General features: G+C 34.9%; 1 long non-coding RNA gene and 1 pseudogene across 1 annotated transcript; one reads left to right on the top strand and one right to left on the bottom strand.

Annotated features, from left to right (window-relative positions):
• Positions 1-1,799: 1,799 nt before the first annotated feature.
• Positions 1,800-13,128, bottom strand: LOC120194878 (annotated as a pseudogene).
• LOC120194879 lies at positions 2,907-3,644 on the top strand. Its single transcript, XR_005523013.1, has 3 exons — positions 2,907-2,980; positions 3,085-3,121; positions 3,603-3,644. It is a non-coding gene; the product is annotated as an uncharacterized LOC120194879 (long non-coding RNA).
• Positions 13,129-20,014: the final 6,886 nt, after the last annotated feature.

Genomic DNA, 20,014 nt, shown 5'->3' with positions numbered 1-20,014 from the left:
ATGTTTTGCTTTTTAATAATATAATATATAAAGTAAAAAACTAAACCTAATTTCATTTGCTTTTTACAACAACAACAACAACAAAACCCAATTCCCCTATGCAATGGGGTAAGGGGGGAGGTGGTAGTAGGCTGCCCCCAACGCCAGGTTGAGAGTACTTCCATGGAAGACCTCCGGCAGTCAGAAAATTAAAAATATAGATAAAATGCAATGCATGTATAAATAAATACAAAATACATAGTTGAACAGTAATCATATGCAGTTATTAATATCATTAATATCATATACGCGTCTGTAATGGGCAGTAATCCTTGGAAAAAAAATCCCTGCGAAAAAATCTTTGTATAAGACAGAAACGTAAGACCCGACTAAAATTAAAAGTGGAGAGAATGATACACAGAAGTCAAACGATAGCAAGCCCAGTTCTAAGCCTTCATAAATACCATAACAGAAACGAATAAAAAGTAGGAGTCATGGAAATTACTACAAAGGCATTAAAGAGACAGAGATGATACACCCTAGAGATGTGACCCACACTACTCGACTATCCTAGTCTTAAGTCTCCATACTTTCCTATCAGAGGTCATGTCCTCGGTAAGGGCTAAATCCATCAAATCAATCTCAAGCAGTCTTCCCACTTCCGCCTTGGTCGTTCTCTCCTTCTGGCACCGTCGACTGTAATCGACTCTACCCTCCTGACCGCATCTGATGGTAGTCGTCTAAGGACATGCCCAAACCACCGTAGTCTTCCTTCCCTCAATTTTTCGGAAACAGGCACCACCACCCCAAGGACATCCTAATAGCAGAGTTGTTGTCATATCCCACAGAGTCCTACCGCATGTCCATCGAAGCATTCTCATTCTGCGGCCTCTATCCTCCTTACATGATCCTTCTTGGTTGCCCAACATTCGATCTATACAACAGCGCTGGTCTTATTGCCATTCTATAAAATTTTCCCTTTTTTAGGCACCTTCTTGTCACAAACTCCAGTAGCGGCCCTCCACTTTAGCCATCCTTTTATACGTGTGTAACGTCATCATCTACACCCCCATTTTGTATCATAGACCCTGGGTACTTGAAACAATTCTTTGAGGGGAGAACGTGCCTTTATGCATACTTCTACATCTTCTTCGTTTTGGTCCCCTACTGAAGTTTGAACATAAATACTGTCTTATCAATATTGATCCTTAAACCTTTTTCTTCCAAAGCAGTCTTCCAGGTAGCCAGTCTACTATTCACTCAGATTTTGTTTCAGCAACTAGGACAATGTCGTCAGCGAAAGCATACACCATGGTACACCGTCTGGTGTCGCACAATAGATGTCCATAATCAAGGCGAAGATGTAAGGCTAAGAGCCGACCCCTGGAGTGGGTCCGATTTCCAACCGGGAATGCCTCGGTATCGCCAACTGTAGTCCTGACGTATGTAGTAGATCTACAATACATATCACGAATCGCCCGGATATAAATAGTTGGGATCCGTCTCGTTTCCAAAGTCTTCCAGATCGTATCGCGGGGAACGCTATCATAAGCCTTCTCAAGGTCAATGAACGCCATGTGAATATCTCTAGACTTTTCCCTATATTTCTCCATAAGTCGTCGAAGTAGATGAATCGCCTCCGTGTAGACCTGCCTGGCTAAAGCCAAATTGGTTTTTCCGAAACCCTAGTAATTTGTCTCAACCTAGCCTCTATCACCCTTTCCCCATAGCTTCATGGTATGCTGAGTAGTTTAATACCTCTGTAGTTACCACAACGTTGGGGATCTCCTTTATTCTTATAGATTGGTATCACCGTGGACTCTCTCCACTCCTCTGGCATCTTGGCAGTCTCTAAAATAATATTAAGATATTGGTCAACCACTTAACTCCCTCTTCTCCTAGGGCCAACACACAGTGATAGGAATTTGATCAGGACCGACAGCTTTGTCCCTTCCCATCTTTCTAAGAGTCATTTTGACTTCCTCAAACCCAATCCTACTTGTAGGGTAGTCATTGGCCGAAGTATGATGGTCAGATGACCCATCAACGGTACTATCTCTACAGGGAGAGGCACCGTCATTAAATAAGCCAAAGAAGTAACTACCTCAACCCTCTTAATATCATGATCTTTCGCTATAAGAACACCATTGTTGTCCTTAATAATCTAATGCTACCTAGATCCTTTTCTTATTCTCCCTAGATTTTGCAAGCCTAAAGATGCCGTTTTGTCCTTCCTTGGTGTCTAATCTCTTGTACATTTCCTCGTATGCCTTATCCTTTGCTTTAGCCACCGTTTTCTTGGCTTCCCGCTTTGCCTCCTTGTATCTTTGTTTAGCTCTCGACCTTTCTTCGTCGTCATTGCATTGTAAAAACTCCTTGAAGTAAGTTTGCTTTGTCTTCACCTTAGTTTGGACTTCGTCGTTCCACCACCACGATTCTTTATGTTCCTTGCCCTTCCCTGTCGACAACCAGGGTGTTTTTGCCCACCTCTCTGATGGAATTTGCCATATTTTTCCATAACAAATCTGCATTATTTTAGTTTGTAATTCCAAAACCTGTATTAGACAAAACCTTACTCCTAAAGTCATCAGCTGTCGCTCCATGTAACTTCTTCCAAAGGATCCTGTTTACCTAGTTTAGCCCTCCTATGAGTGTTTCGCCCGTTGCGGTACGCGGAACACTAAAACCAACAATTTGTGTTGCGATGCACATGCCTCTTCAGGGAACACCTTACAGTCAATGCAGCCCATCGATCCCGATTGCGAACCAAGATGTAGTCGATTTGGGTACAATGTCCCCCGCTATGAAACGTAATCAAGTTCGCATCTCTCTTATTAAATAAGGAGTTAGTGACCACCAAATCGTGAGCAGTTATCTCCTTCTCCATTCACTTTCTTTTCTTTCTCACGCACACACATGGCATCACTTTCATTTTCCTTTCGTTTTCAAACGGAGAGTTGCCCAACTCTCTTTACGCCGGCCACCGTACCTAACAACTCCGGTAAGGACTCAAAACCTTCTCCTTTTATTTTTTTCGTTTTAATCTTTATGGTTCCATAACACTAACCCGTTCCTATCTCCATTAATTAAACCCCGACCGACTAGGATGTAACCACTAAATCTACCGTCATTCACAACTAAGGTAACTCTATAATTCTTCACAAATTTTAATTTTAAATAATAATAGTACTCACAAAAAAAATTAGAAAACGTAAGAAATTAACGAAGAATACCTCGAAACAAAGATATATAATTATCTTGTTTTTTTCTGATTTGCAATTATGTGATTACACTGTGTTTTTCTCATAGGATAACAACCCCCTGTTTTACAATGAATTCCCCCCTCTGTGTAACCACCTCTAATTGACCCAAATCCGAATCTCGTGTATTGGTGATGGCTTTCGGTTGCTTCTTCTTCTTCTTTTCCCAGAGCCTTCGAATGGCCTCCCCCTTTATCTCGTGTTCCTCCTTTTTTTATCAATATTTTCTTCACCGAATACTTTGTCTGCATGTTGATTTTCTCTGCGTTTGGTGATATTTGGTTGAGCAAGTATTGACTTTGATGCAATTTTCGGTGGCTAATTAATTTTTTTTTGATTCGGTGCATTGTTGACTTTGTGCAGATTAACTCCAATAATGGCGATGGCTTTAGATATTGGCTTGATTGGTTGCTGCTATACATATGGATGGGAACACCTCTTGTGCTTAAACTTTATTTTTAGGCTGTTGGATTTTTATTGGGCTTGCATTGGGTTCCGAGAATTCTTTTGTTGTAGTGGACTTGAACTTTAGGCCTACATAAATAATGTAATTTGTAATAATAATAATAATAATAATATAATTTATATTTATAATATTTTTTAAACCCAGTTACATTAGGCTTTACTTTCTTGAAGAATGGTTAATGAGCAGTCAAGAATCAACTCACGTGTACAGCTTGGGCAGAGTTCTTCTAATGGCCTCTCTTGATCTTGACAAGACCACAGTAGAAACCAATTTGATTTTTGCAGGAATCTCCAACCGTGACTTTTTGGCAGCCTGCACAATAAAAGCGACATCAGATAAACAAAGGGTATCAATGTAAAATCGAGTAGAATGCCTTTCTTTTATCCATGGAAGTACATGCAAATTCGATGCTTTGATTCTTCTCTCTTTTGTTTCAAACTTTTCCATTGTTGGAATTTCAAACCCCAAGCTGTCAGGCTTTCATAAAGCTGATGCAAATTACTGAGTTTTTTCCCCCCCACAAAAATGAATTTACTGCCATTTTTTAACCATTTTGTTTCGTTCTCTCTCCAGCAGTGTTCTTTGAAGTTCAAAATTGCACAAGACTTTGATTCCTAGTTTTTTTTTTCAGCACAAAACTAAGGCAATCTTGAGATGCATAAACTATTACTGTTTTCATCCAGAAATTTGGAATTTAATGGCTATTACTGTTTTTATTTCATCTGAAAATTTTGGAATTTAATGGCTAAAGATAACGGTCACTAATGACGGCGGGCAAAGATTTTGCCGAAATCAAGAGTGAACAGAAACAATACGAAATGAACTAAATTGATAAAAAAAATTAAATATTAAAAATTAAATTTATTAAAAAAAAGTAGTTGTATATGATTACAAAATAATTTTTCTATGGTCCATTTACAATATGTAAAACTAATAAGTTTTATATTAGTTTAGAGTAGATTTAAATAAATAAATAGTTTAGATTTGATTAAAATTATAACTCATAATTAAATATCTTTAACTCATGGTAAAATAATATTTTTTACCCCAAACCTCAAATCTAAAAAACCCTCAAAATCTACACCCTTAAAACAAACTATAAATTATAAACCATAAACTCCAAACTCAAACCACAAACTCTAAATCCTAAATATAGACCTTAAAAAATATTATTTTATCTTGAGTTGAATAAATATTTATCTACGAATTAGAAATTTTAATTAAATCTAAATCATTTTTTTAAATCTAATGACTATAAATTAGTATAAAACTTATTAGTTTTACATAGTGTACTGAATCTTAACCCCTTTTTAGGAAATTATGCGTTTAGTACCTAAATTATCAGTTTTGGTCTTTTAGTATTAAATTCTGAATTTTTTTTCAAAATCATATTTAACATTTAGTTTTTGATTCGTTTTAGTACCTCACCATTAAAAACTTAATAGAGATTTGCACGTGACACCTTTTTATGGGTAAATTGCATCATTCATCACTCAACTATCTTCTCACTCCTATTTTGGCCACTTAAAATTTATTTTTTAATTTAATTACTTAACTTTTCAAATTACTTTCAAATTTATTTTTTAAAATTGTATATTAATAAAATAATAATAAAATTTCATGTCACAAAAATTATTAAAAATAAATTAGAGTGATTAAAATAGGAGCAATTTGAAAGCTGAGCAGTTAAATTGATAATTTTTAAATTTTAGTACCAAAATAGGAATTAGAAGATAGTTGAGTGATGAATTATGTGATTTACCCATAAAAAATTGTAGTGCCGTTAAATTTTTAACGACCAGATACTAAAATGAAATAAAAACTAAATATTATATATGATTTTAAAAAAAATAAAAATTTAGATATTAAACATACCAAAACTAATAATTATATATTAACACATAATTTATACTTCTTTTTAACTAATTGATGAGGAACACTTATCTTACAAATACAATTATTCAAACCCAATCCTCTAAAAATAACATTTTCATTTACCACTGAAATCATTTAATAGAATTAATTTATTAAATTATTTTAAATTACGATGAAATTAATAATATATATATATATCATCAATTGCGTTAGATTTTAACAAAGTTAACGGTCAATAACAAAAAAATATAACGGTGGTGATATTTTTATATAAAAAAACAAAAACAAAATAAGAAAGTTATAATAGTTGGATGATTAATGGTTAGGTAGTAGCCCATGACATGACCAGCGACGGACTACAACCCACAATCGAAAACAAACACTCTCGGTGACCCAGCAATAACCTGAATAGTTCAATCCTTTTGCAACGAATTACAAACTCAAGTGATTTGGTATCTCTACTTTCTACAATAACAAAAAGGGTTTATTACATTTTGTCTCAACTACCAAGAGTACCCTTCGTAAATCGCCAAAACTGGTTAAAATCGAAAGCGCGGGCCATTTGAAGTTGAAGACAATGGTGTACATGTTTGTGCCGTAGTTTAGTTTGAACCTGATCCTCCATTTCTGTCCTGGTTGTTTCCGTGCGGATGTGTCCCTGAGAACATATCCATCACTGATCTGAATGCACCACTTAACTCTTCTGGTATTTCTATTTGCTCACCCAAATTCATGTTGATGTTCCCACTTATTCTTATTCCGGGTTCTTCCGATCCATTCATGTTGGCGTCTTCACCCTCGCTGTTTTGAGATGGTTGTCCCTGATATGCACTTGCAGCCATATTCATGAGCATGCTCGCAATGTCTGTCGGAAGGGAACTAGGTCGAAAGGCATTGTAAATGGAGATGATCCGCTATGACTCCTTGATCCATTGATTGGTCATTAGATCCTTGATTATTTCGACTGGAACTAGCACCCTGCAAGATGTGTATTAAAAGATGGAAAGAAAACGAGACATTTCAAAGAAAACCCCAATTTGACCTCCTCAGAAAGGGAAGGGATATGCATATGCAGAAACACGAGAAATAATTTCAAAATAGCATTCCTTCAAGCAAAATTTATTGAGAGCAACAGAGTAAACAAGTGGTCCCACAATCAAGGGGCTTGAGAAAGTCGTATCCACTGTCTTTTAGTGTCAAACTGTCAGGTGGTAAACTGATAATGGCTATTATTGCGAGTTATTACAAGCAACTGATAGTTCATATTACCTGATCCCTTTCCGCCCTCTGCTGCTCATCCTTCACTTTCTGCTCAGCTACCTGTATATCAAAACCAGTGTGTCAAGATCACAATATCAATGTAAGAAAAGGAACGCTGAAACCTACCTTAATATTTTCTTTCACAGATTCATTGCTTGGATCCAGTTGCAGGGCTGCACGATTCCGATAAAAGAGGGAAAAAATAATAAAGATTAGAAACTACCATGTTTGACAGCATAAAGAATTGGCAACCATCAAATCTGTTATTGATATGGGGAAAGAAAAAAAGACTTCAAGAAAATGAGGAAGCTATCTTAAAATGTGAATGTAATAAGACAATCCACACTAAGAGATATATGCTTAGAAATGATATATTTGGATATGTCCATAACAGTAATCACGTATAGTAATCACGTATAGTTCAAATAATTTCTCACCAACCTTTGTTAAATCCTTTCTCAATTGCATCAGCATAGTTGCCTTGAGCATAATATGCTAAACCAAGACGACTGTATGCCTTGCTGTAATTCGGATCAATTTCAATGGATTTAAGACAGTCTCTAATAGCTTCATTATACTTGTGAATTTGAGTGTAAGCAGCAGCCCTGAGAAACATACATCATGGTTCAATTAGACATTACAGTAACACGAAGATGCATGAAAATATCAAAATTTACTGCAATCAAATACAGAAATATGCACCATATCTAAAAGATACTAGAATCCAAAGATTAACAGGAACCAAATTTCTAAATCCTAATATTATTGAGACATGATGAACAGAAAAAACAAGTTTACTATTCCTAGAAGTCGAAGGCGTTTTTACAGTGTTCAATGAAACCAACAGTATGACCTAATACTGCAAGAACAATGTGGCATAGCAGGATAATGACTTTCCATCTTTGGTAAGAAAAATAACCACATGGGTCTAATATTATTTCCCAAAATATCCATCATTGAATTCATTATATTTCTTTTCCCTTCCATTCCCTACAAAAACACATGTATTTAACACCTAACTCGAAAATATAAAAATGGTAAATTGAACAGATAAATATCAAATTATCAGCATGAGCAAATTATTGCTGTACCGATTACAATAGTAAACTGCATTATCATCGCAAAGAGAAACAGCAATAGAATAAAACTCTATTGCATCAGAGTATAGCTTTGATTGCATGGCCCTGTTACCTGAAAGCAAAGACCATATAAATTAAGAGCAGCTTTTAAAGAAAATAAACACTGCAAGGTATTTATAAAATTATGCTACCAAAATAACATTTATGGTCAGCATATTTACACTTCTTCAGCAATAGTTATTATTAAAAAAAACCGGGTATTGGATTCCTATGTGACTTTAGGTTTGGTTCATTTAGAGTCAATTTAGGAAGGACCTGTTTCAATATTGGCTTGGCAGGTTTGACGAGTCTTTCAAGTTCATGTTTTCCACATTTTATTCAACATGGATATATAGTGACCAAGTCACCAAGTAAAAAATTGTGTTGGATGAATTGGAATTCGAGTGGGCTAATCTGCTAGGGTCTGCTTCTACAGCATCTATTTCGTCAACAGATAAAGCACACACAAATTAGACAAAGAAAGAGAAGAACAAAACCACACACAAACTAGACAGAAAGAAAAGAACGAAACTTTCTCCATCCCTCCAAACAATAATCCCGATTTAAAATGCTACTTGTCAACGAAACAAAACAGCACACAAATTTTTATTACCTTGCAATTTGAATGTGTCAGCCAGGTTTTTACGGTCAAATGCCTGACAACCAGATCTTTCCATCTCCTAATGTGGAAGAATTAAGATATTAATAAAGGCTTGTTACAGAAGCTAACAGATATCTTTAGAGAGTAAAAGTAAAATGTGAGAATAACCATAAGTTGCAAGAAATTATCTAAACTAAATGAGTATATAATGAAGATCAAGTCCCAAACAGTCTTGATTTAATGACGTAAAAGCAACATGAATTTTGTATAACTAGAGGATCCCAACTTCCTAACTAGTTCAATGCACTAAAAAGAAAAGATACTGAGAATCCAAACAACATTAATACCCTTCCTCATAATCACATTCTTACACAGCAAAACAGCTGAGATTACAAATGGCAAAATTGAGTCGGACGCCATGCAACTGACTAATCTTGCAACCTGTAACTGTTAACTACCTTAGTTAACCAGTACCATAATTTTAAGGCTGGCTACCAACCTACCTCTCTATCCAATATTACAAGCCACTTGATCAAGGATGCTTATTTCAGGAGCTTCAATCTAGAAATTGGGATTTCACTATTTCAGTTTCATGAACCATGTATCTGTATGATGATGATACAAATGCATTTATATGTTTCTCATAAAAGAGATAACTGAAGTTGGAGTTTGTAAGTGTAAGACATCAGAGGATGGCCAATTTGCAAAGGAACGTGTTACTTTAATCCAGAGGAGGAAATAAAGATGTTGTCCGCTCTTGCCCCAGATGTCAAATGTTAAGAAATAAGAGTTTGCTCATATAGTTTTGCGAGGTCAATGATTAAGCTTAACAATATTGATTTTAACTAAATAACCGGAAGGAATCCACCACAGATTTTCATACTATGATAGCTCATTTACGACAAGGATCATTACTGATAAATAAATCCGTGCCCTGGTGAAACATTATTGACCATTATATTCCATCTACTTGGCTATCCTTGGAAACCAGTAATTTATTCATGAAAAACCCCTTTACCAGAATTCCCTACACTCTAATTTCAGTCATCTTTCTACGAGGATAGACAGGAAATTTTATCGTTCAATACCTTACTCCTGATTCAGCTATTTGATTCAGCATCAGAGGGTATTCCTTCTGACCTTCCCTACTAAAAATGAGGACCAAAAATCTTCTTAAGTGACCTGAATCAGGTAATTCAGCTAGACTGCTTTATGGGTGCAATGAAATAATCAAACATGGATACGCTATGAAGAAACTACTTCAATGAAACATGTACAATCTAACACTTATCCCAAATCCATGGGGGCAAATACGAAGATATCTCAAAAACAACCTTCATATGGTAACAACTAGTTTAAGTAACACTAACCATAAACCAGTCCTAACCATACATCCAGTCTGACAGGTTTAATATACACCGGAGGAAAACATACATTTACAGCATCTTCAAATAAACGAGTAGCTTTATCCAGTTGAGCAGGATCATCATTCCCATCGGGCATGGCTTTAAGAAACTGAATTTTCTCTAGTGCAGCGAAGAATTGCCCAAAGAGTTCATCCTTAGAGACTCCTGTGAGTTACACTGGTGTCAAATTAGACTTATTTTGTATAACCTAAAAGCATTGAAATACATAACATAAATGTTTTTTTTGATAGAAGTTGGAGGTCTCATTAAAAACTCCCTTCATATTCTTCCACATACTTAGAAGTATGTTGAAGAACACTGGAAGGGAGAAAAGAGTACCTCATATTTTATTAAATAGAAGACCAAGTACAAGTGGTAACACCGAACCCTCAAAGGGAATAAAAACCAATACAGACCATATCACCTAAAAATCTTACATCTTCAAACAAAAAGCCCCTAAGACAATAACCCTATTTCTAAAATACACCTCAAGATGTAAGATAACATAGCAAAACAAAAACCAACAATTACAACCACAACTAAAAAACGCCTCTGAATACAGCTGTCGAACAATCACAGTCCAATTGGAGGAACAAGTTCTAAGAGATATCGCAATCTTCAGGGACCCAAGAATTAGGTTTGAAGGAAGGGTCAACTTCATGCACCACAGATCTCAATCCAATTATTAAAACTCCGAAATGTGAAATCATTAAGAAAGATATCATGGCATACCTGTAGATTGAGGTTCTTTAGTCCAACTATCCCCCTAATTCATCAAAACCAAGACACCAAACAATTAGAAAGAACTAGAGACAACATGATGTCCAAATACATGAAAAGAAACAAGATAATTGCTAGAAGAGAAGAAATGTCCCTGACAGAAACAGGATACCAAACAGCATCCATTTAATGATATGGAAACTAGGAAAGAGAACCATCCGTAGAGAAAATTTGCCATATTAAATTTTAAAGGACATACATCATGCCTCAATTAGATTCCGAAGCCAAATATACTTTAAATAAATTTTACAAGAAAAACGCATTGTCATAAAATACAAGCTTTCATGCCACCCAGGAAATAGAACTTACAAAATCATGGGTAGAAGGTGAAGCAGTAACATTATCAGAAGCCTCCCTGTGACTTATCTCTGATTTAACTTTCTTATTCTCACTTGCATCCAAAGAACTGAATATGTCAATTAATACATCAGGTTTTGCATCATTTATAGAAGCTGAATTAAATTTAAATACTTCCACTAAACATTCCCTAGCAACTTCAAGGCCTTCAAGATCAACCCCCTGGGCAGGTTCAACTATTTTACAGAAGCAGGACTATTATTAGAAAATTATTTAACAAGAGAAAACACAGTAAATTAAAAAGTATATGACAATGAAATTAGTGGAAGAGGCTTAAGCCACAGAGAACACAGGAACGTTTAAAAGTAAAAATGATTATTGGGTCTACAGGAATTAGTAATAGTAACTGACAATCTAAACAATTTGTATATGATTCTGATTTTCAAGCAAGGTGGCAGAGTCAAAAGAAGGAAGCGAAAGATTCCTTACAGATCGGGAAAGATTTGGGTTTAGAGTCTAAAGGCTCACAAGTGTTTTTGATTTCGGAACATTATAGCAGTGGTCGTATTGAAAGAAACATTATGTACTGAATGTTTTCGGGGACTAGAATATGATTTTTGATTATGGAGTTGGAGGTTCGGATGGTATTCGATGTGAAGTCGAGCAATTAGTGGCAGAATGGCGGATAGAGTTTTTTCGAAGTTTGTTTTGTTCAACTCTTATCGTGTGGAAGCTCATGGCTTTGGTGTTTGAATTTGGCTTCTATGGATTGTGTCAGCTGGTATATTTGGCCTCTATTATAGTTGTATTGTGTTGTGTTGTATTTCGGGCCAAGTTTAGCTTTTAGTCTGGTTAGTCATATTTAAGAAGTTGTTGTAGCTGAGATGATTAGGCTGTTAGTGTTGCGGTTGAAGGTTGTATTCGTTTGTTTTTGGTGTTTTGTCTATGTTGGGGTGGCTCTAGGATTGTATCTTATGTAATTTCTTATGTTTAATGAAATCTTAAGGCACTCTTTTCCTCCTTCCTCTGATTAAGGAGCTTCTCTACAAGCTCCTTTAATCAAGAAGGGGGTTTTTAACGAGGCCTTCAATTCCTATAAAAAAAATATGAAGATCTAGAAACATGCACCCCACCCAAAAAAGAACAATATAAATGAGATGAAAGAAAAAGGTAAATATATAGAATTAGAGGCTGCAAGCAACAAGTAAAATTTGATGATATCAAATGATATTAAAATTTTCCATTTATCAAATAGAATACCAGTCATGCATTGCAAAAGTACCCTCCCACTGTCAATCTTAAAGAGGATGCACACAAAACTAACCAACGAGGTTGCAGCTCCTAAGACAAAGTTTTGCATGTTTACACCACTTTATTTTGCCTAACAATTTAAAGATCAATCAAATTTTATGTCTTCTCCAATTGTAAGATTCTATGGTAAAAAGCGGCACTCTCGAATTTTATTGAAATGTAACAATCACATAATCTCACTATTCATTTCTGTCTACACTGAATTGTCGAACGACAAAACTCAATTATTCACACACCTTTTCTTTCTAACCCTATCAAATGCCAAGTAACCAAGAAAGCTTTACTTCAACTGAGATTTTACAGTTGCAACCCCTAAATTTCCAGAAGAATTAAGTAACCGCGCTTTGCTGAAGCCGAAATCAAACAGCAAATGAGCTAAATCAACTTTTTCATCATAGAGAAATAAAGAACAATGCAAAAGAAAATTCATTTAAGATAATGTAAAATGAAGAGAAGAAATCAGTGACAAACTATAATAAGTTAACCTAATTGAATGAGCAAAAATTAGTGAACATAATCAAACGTGATAAGAGATAGATAAAGAGATATAATACCTGAGTCGAGGAAATCTAAAAAGGATCGAACGATGCGAAGAGAGAGGGGAGAATCGGACTTTAATTTACCCATCCAATTTGCAAAGACAGCTTGACCAGCTTCTGCTTTGTTGTGTTTTCGCCAAGGCGTTGGGGAAGCAGAATTGAGGAGAAGAAAACGGTTAACAGTCGGCCGGTTTAGCCACCGGTTTGATGGAATCGGATTCTGATTCACTAGCGCTTTCTGGTTTCTAGCCAAAGTCAAAATTAACGAGATCAGATGTTTTTATTTGTGTTTTTGCGGATTTAATCCAAAGCACGTGTTAGATGTCACTTGTTGGCCCATTGGGCCTGGTTTATATTTTTTTATAAAAAAAGTTAATTACATGGATGATCACTTATGTTTGTGTTTGTCCATTAAGATATGATAACTTTCGTTTTTATTTAATTAGAATATGGTCATCACGGGTTAACTGTTGTTAACAATTAACAGAATATGTGACATGATAGTTAGTATAATCACACATTTGATCCCTGTTATTTACATATTCTCTCAAATTAATCATATTTTTAAATAAATTTTAACATAAAACATATATTTTTAAATTAAGTTAATAATAAAATATATTTAACAAGTTAATATAAAAATTGTAACACCCTAGTCCGATTAGACCCGAAGATCCATGGATTACAATGTTACATGCGACTACCGAAATAGTGACCCAAAAAATTTCTTTTAAAACTGCTTGTAAATTTCTAAAATTTAAACATCCATAAAGTAATATAAAAACATAATAATAATTTGGGTTTATAAATAATGTGGAGCTCCCAAAATACATCCGCAAAACAATACAAAATATTAAGTTTCAAAAGAGTTACGACTGAATACATAACAAGGTCCATAACAATACATGTCCTCTAAAGATGACTCAAGACATACTCTGAGATGTCTCTGGAAACTTGCTCTGCTGCATTGGAATATCTGATGACAATAGCTCCTCACGACCTGCTCTCTAAGAACCTACGCACGGAAACACATTTTGAATGCTGGCATCATTGTGCAACTAAGGGATTTTGCATCTCGGAGCTCACGCAACCCTCTAGCACCGTCGAAGCACCATCGAGTACTCTTGGATGAGATCTAGAATTATGCATCAGAACGTACACCCACCGACTTACTCCGTCTTGGGGCATCTGCGCCCAGTCGGCTGCTATAGTGTTGTGGCACTGACTTGGATCCACTAACTGTTGTATTTCTGCTAAAAGGGACTCGGGTGTCCTGATTGTTTCCCGAGCGACAACCAAGGCTAGTTTTATGTAAACCTAGTTATTTCTGTTTCTACTGTTATGATATTAATTGTTGTTCTCGGTTGCAGTCTTTTTTGAGGATATACTGAAGGGTTGGGTCACCTCGAGTCTAATTCCCTTAAAAACTGTCCCTTTTGTCCAAAACAGACTGAAAGTATCGATACTAGCCCAAAATTATCGATACTCCTGAAAAAGTTTCGATACTTTATATAAGTACCGATACTTTTAAACATTCTGTCATGCCTAGTTTCGAAACTTTCTGGGCGTTTCGAAACTATAACCCAAAGTATCGATACTCTTGAAAGAGTATCGATACTCTTGCCCAAAAACTCACGAGTTTAGAAGAATAACAAATTTCGATACTATCCCTCAAGTATCTAAAGTCAACATGCATAGATCATAGAATAGGTGCAAAAACTCTTATTCTACTATCCCAAAGACCTTAGTGAGGTCCCCAAACATTATTAATATTTTATGAAGATACAAAGGAGCATAAATAGAGCTTTAAACATGTTTATAACTCTAAAACATGAAATCTACCATGGGGATGCTTCAAGCTTATGCAACCTACTACATTTCATCTAAATGACTTACATATGGTATAGTTGAGTCAAGAGTGAATTACCTTTGATGCTATACTGCTGGAAAAGTCAAAGGCTCATCCCAAAGTAAGTTTTTCCTTCCCCTTGGCTTTGGAGCCTTCTCTAACCTCTTGCACTAAACAAAACCAAATGCAAGGTTTAATAAATGTTGTTAGGGGTTAATGAGGGTTTTAAAACACTTTTTAAGGCTAGAAATATCTGAAAAATGGGATGGAATCATCTAGTTCCTAAAACCCTTCTAAACATGTTCTTACAACCATGGTGAAATGGTTGTCTTGAGAGTTTGATACAAAACTTAGGATACAAGGATCATGATTCTTACCTTTAGGTTGCTGAACTGGGGTTGTAAGACTACCAAGTTTCTACCTTTACTTGGTTCTTGGAGAGGAAGAAAGAGCTATGAAGATGAAGATTTGAAGAGGAAGAAGAGACAAATGAGAGTTGAGAAAAAGAGGATGTATCAGACGTGATATCAACAAGCAATTAAGGATTTTATCTTTAATTTTGAACAAGGGTAAAATTGCTTCTTTGGTCCATCTAATTATGACTGCAGATTAAAAACACCCTTTTCTATTTCACTATTGGGCTCAACTCAAGCCCAAATCCTCTTCAATTTGGGTCAAGGCTTCCTACAAGCTAAGGAATTAAACCAAGGCCCATCTCGGGTCAGCCCAATACTTCTAACATGGGATTCGGGGCGTTACAAAATTATTCTTAAGTTAATAGATATAAAAGATTACAATTTAAGTATTTATACACTAAGATACAAAGTATATACACCATGTTGTCTACTTTAGACCAAGTAATGGTCTTGGCTTAATGGTTGGATACATGTTTGATTTCCTAAGTGACCAATGTTTGAATCTTTTTTGCATCAATTTGCTTTCTTTCAACTAGAGGGATGACACATGTCACTATTTGATTGGTGGAAATAAATATATTAAATTAAAATAAAGTTAGTCCTCTAACCGAATGGTGAAACATGGCTTGACGTGTGACATCATTCGATTGGAGGATTAAATTTATTTTATTTTATTAAAATTATGACTAAACTAAGAAAATATGTAAATAGTAGAGACCAAATGTGTGATTATATCAAAAATATTTAACCGTTGTTAATGATAGTTAACTCGGGATAACTACATCTTAATTAAATAAAAACGAAAATGACCATATCTTATGTTTTTTTTTTGAAATTAGTGACCAAAAGTATATATAATACAAATATAAGTGATTATTCATGTAGTTAACCCTTTTAAAAATACATCGCATTTCATGAAAAATTTAATTATTTTTAAATTTTTATCCTTTTAAAAATGTATTTTTAATAATAAGATTGAGTTTTATTAATTGTATTAATAATTTATTATTTTTTAAAATACTGATCAAATGAGAAATGAAATCAGTAATTAAAATTGTTTACTATTTTATATTACTTTATATTCATCACATATTTATAAAGAAATTGTTTTTATAATAATATCGCACATACATTTTTACCCCTTTTACTTGTTTTGAAAATATAATAAATATGAAATATTTATGTTTTTACAAAAAGTAAGAATATATATATATATGGAAGTCCTTTAAGTTTAAGGAGAGAGAAAACAACAGTCAATATTATAAATATAAATGAATAAAGATAAATTTCTTTTAAAATTTTAATAATCTATTTAGATTAATTAATTAGTTAGATACAAATAGCTATGGAAAATTAAAATCAAATGTTAATGTTTTTTAAATTAAAAAAAAAAACTTTATCTCAATAATTAAAAAAATTATTATTTCTACACAACATCCAAACTACCATCACTCACTCTTTGCATATAAGCGCTTTTTTTTGGGGTAAAATATCGATTAGCATTCCATTTCCAACCCGGGTTATCAGGACCACAATTTGTCACTGGTGGAGGAATTGCCACATGGCCAAAAGAATCATGTTTGGGAGAGACTCACGAAGAAGCCTCCAATTCCAATCTCTAGATGGTGTAATCATGTCCCTAACTTTAACACTAAACGACACATATCCTCGTGGTGAAGACGCAGAGCTTCAAGACGGCCAAAATTACCAAGCCAAGCATGTTGATGCACCGTTCCCAAGGCTCTAGACAAGTCCCTCTCGTACTTCATTCCAAACCACATTTAATCCTTACTAGAGCCTTAAAGAGTTTTACCGAGTGATAGAAACCGAGACAAGGTCATAGACTTTGTATTTTGAACGTAAGACCCAAGCCCATAGATGCTCCCTGTGAGAAATCATACGAAAGCCAATTTTAGTTATAAAAGCCTCATTTTGAGCTTGAAGATTTTTCATGCCCAGGCCCCCTTTATTACACGGCTCACGAGCTTCGATCCAGCGTATCAGGTGAATACGTCTTTAGAGATCCGAGCCACCCCGAATAAATCTCTTGATTATGACTTCAATAACCTCAGACTTTCTTAAGTAACAAGATTGCATGGCATACGAAGGTAAAGCTGTTAACACTGACTTAGCAAAAATAACTAGACTAGCCAAGGAAAGATACCTCGCTTGCCAACCTGAAAGTCTATCTCTTACTTTATGAATAAGGTATTGGTAGGTAGCACGAGTTACTCTAGAATGAAGGAGGAGAACACCACAAAGTTGTCAAGGTCAGAAACTGTAGGAAACTTGAATCCATTACTGATATCCGATTAAGTATGCTCATCCACATTATTAGAAAAATACATAATGGTTTTGTTACGACTCACCTTATGACCGGAAGCAACACGAAAGTCCCTAATAACAGTTTGAATCACATCCATTTGATTCAGAGAATTTTCAGCAAAGAGGACCAAGTCGTCTGCAAAGAAGAGATGTGAGAGCATTGGGCTATCTCTGACAAGTTTTATAGGTTTCCAAATACCATCATTAACCACCAATTGGATTGATTGCGCCAATCGTTCCATACAAAGAACGAATAAATAAGGAGAGATGGTCACCTTGGCAGATGCCCCTAAAAGGCTGAAAAGAATCGAAAGTAGAACCGTTCCAAAGTATATGCGCGTCGAAGTAGACGAGACACAATGCATAATCAGTCGCCTAAGATCATTAGGACATCCAATATTCGAAAGAGTATCATCAATAAAATCTCACTTTAATTGTCATAAACCTTCTTGAGGTCAACTTTGATAATCATCCAAGTATTTCTACCTTTTTTCTTCCTAATAGAGTGAATAACTTCTTGAGCAATAATAATATTATTCCTGATGCTACGGTCAGAAACAAAACTCGTTTGGCTATCCAAAATCCACTTGGGCAAAAAAGGCTTGAAGCGATCCACAATCGTCTTAGTGATTGTTTTGAATAAGACCGTACACGGGCATATTGGCCTGAATTGAGTGAAAAATTCGGAAGCTTCAGTTTTAAATGAGCAACAATAGAGTACGATTAAGTTTAATCGAGATCTCTCCACGAGCAAAGCAATCACGCACCAAGCAGCATACTTGGAGACCAACTAAATACCAATTCCACTGGTAAAAAAGAGCACGAAAATGGTCCACACCTGTGTAAGACCCAGTTGCAATGAGATTTTTGGAACCACAGACTCTCCTCCTGATGAAGAATCGTTTCCAATTCCTGCTTAAGCTTAGACTCAAGATTGACGAGGAAATAGAGTGCCGATTTAAAGGGCTCTGTCAATAAAATTTACATTCCAATCGATCAGTTTTGGTTGCAGATAACTTAAATTGTTGCTGATACTTTCAGAATTATTTCAGCATTGGCGCAACAACTCTCTGAAACCAGGATGGTCTTGTTAAGAGAAAACAAAGCGGAAAGGGGATGTCTAGGTGGAGGGGTTACCGGTTGGATACGAAAAAGGATTTGTCGGTGATCCAAATCCAATCTATCCAAGTGAAGCACCATCGAAGCAGGGAAAGAATTCAACCAATCAATATTGACTAAACATTTATCTAGACGTTGATGCAAAGACCCACGAGACTACGTAAAAGGGGGACCATGAAGCCCACATCCACAAGCGCATTATCAAATACAAAATCCATAAAACCCTTGCTTAAAACAGATCTGCCAGGAGCCCCACCTCGTCTTTCAAAGGAGTTGAGCAGGGCATTGAAGTCCTCTCCCAAAAACCAAGGATGCCCACTTCCCGGATCAAGATTTCCTAACTAAGCCCAAAGAAGATAACGGATAGAGATATCAAGACTAACAAAAACAATTGTAATAAAAACTGGCAGAGAGATATCCAGAGAATGAACAACAATGAAGATAATTATACTAACCTTATAACCCAATGAATATAAATAAAAAAAGGTCTAAGAGGGTTGTTCCACTTATTTTACACGTGGAACTCCTAATTTGTTATATTTTGGTTAGGAATTCTAATTAAGAAACACTTACTTTATCTTAATTTAATGCTCATAATAGAAATGAAATGCCAAAAAAATAATCTATATGATTTGATGATCATTATAGTTAGAAGAATGACAATAAAAATAAAATGAATCATCTTTACAATATAAGCAATACATATTACGTTTACCACTAGCTACATCTCAGTAAACTCTTAAAACATGCTATGCTCACTCAACAATGACTTTAGTTATGTGACACCATCATTGTCCCAAAATATCCCCTAAGTATATTGACAATTGACTCAAATGTCCCTCAAACCGCACAAAATGGTTACCTATTACATAATTCACTAATTTTGTTTGAGGTAGGATACTTATTATTCATCGGTTTTGTTAGATTTATGAAGTTTTAAGATGTTTTTTATTTAAACAAATATTGAGTTTGAGTTCAAATGTAAAAATGGCTGACAATAACGTAATGTCACGATGACGATAGGTTAAATCTTTAAATATGAAGAGAATAGGAGAGTATGAAAACAAAAGAAAAGAGGAAAATGGGAAAATGAGCAAAGAAAGGAAAATTTGAGATTTCTATGAATCTAAAATGTCATTTCAGTATAAATTTGATTTTTTTCTCTAAACGTTGCATTTTGATTCTATTTGTCTTATTATAATATTGTTAAATATTTAACGATACAATGATCAATATAATAACAATTTAAATTTTTTTAATGATTATATTTAATTTTTTAAACTCTAATAATCAAAATAAAAAGAAAAAGAAAGTTAAGTATTGAAATTTATAATTTATCAAAAACAGAAGTATTGGAAACAAGATTCAAAATATACTCAAATTCCATCTCCTATTCTTATATTTGAAACTTAA

Source organism: Hibiscus syriacus, unplaced genomic scaffold (genome assembly GCF_006381635.1).
Source record: "Hibiscus syriacus cultivar Baekdansim isolate YM2019G1 unplaced genomic scaffold, ASM638163v2 tig00117005_pilon, whole genome shotgun sequence".
In the NCBI taxonomy this organism is placed as follows: Eukaryota; Viridiplantae; Streptophyta; class Magnoliopsida; order Malvales; family Malvaceae; genus Hibiscus; species Hibiscus syriacus.
The sequence above is the reverse complement of the archived record's forward strand: the minus strand, read 5'-3'. Positions and strand labels throughout refer to the sequence as shown.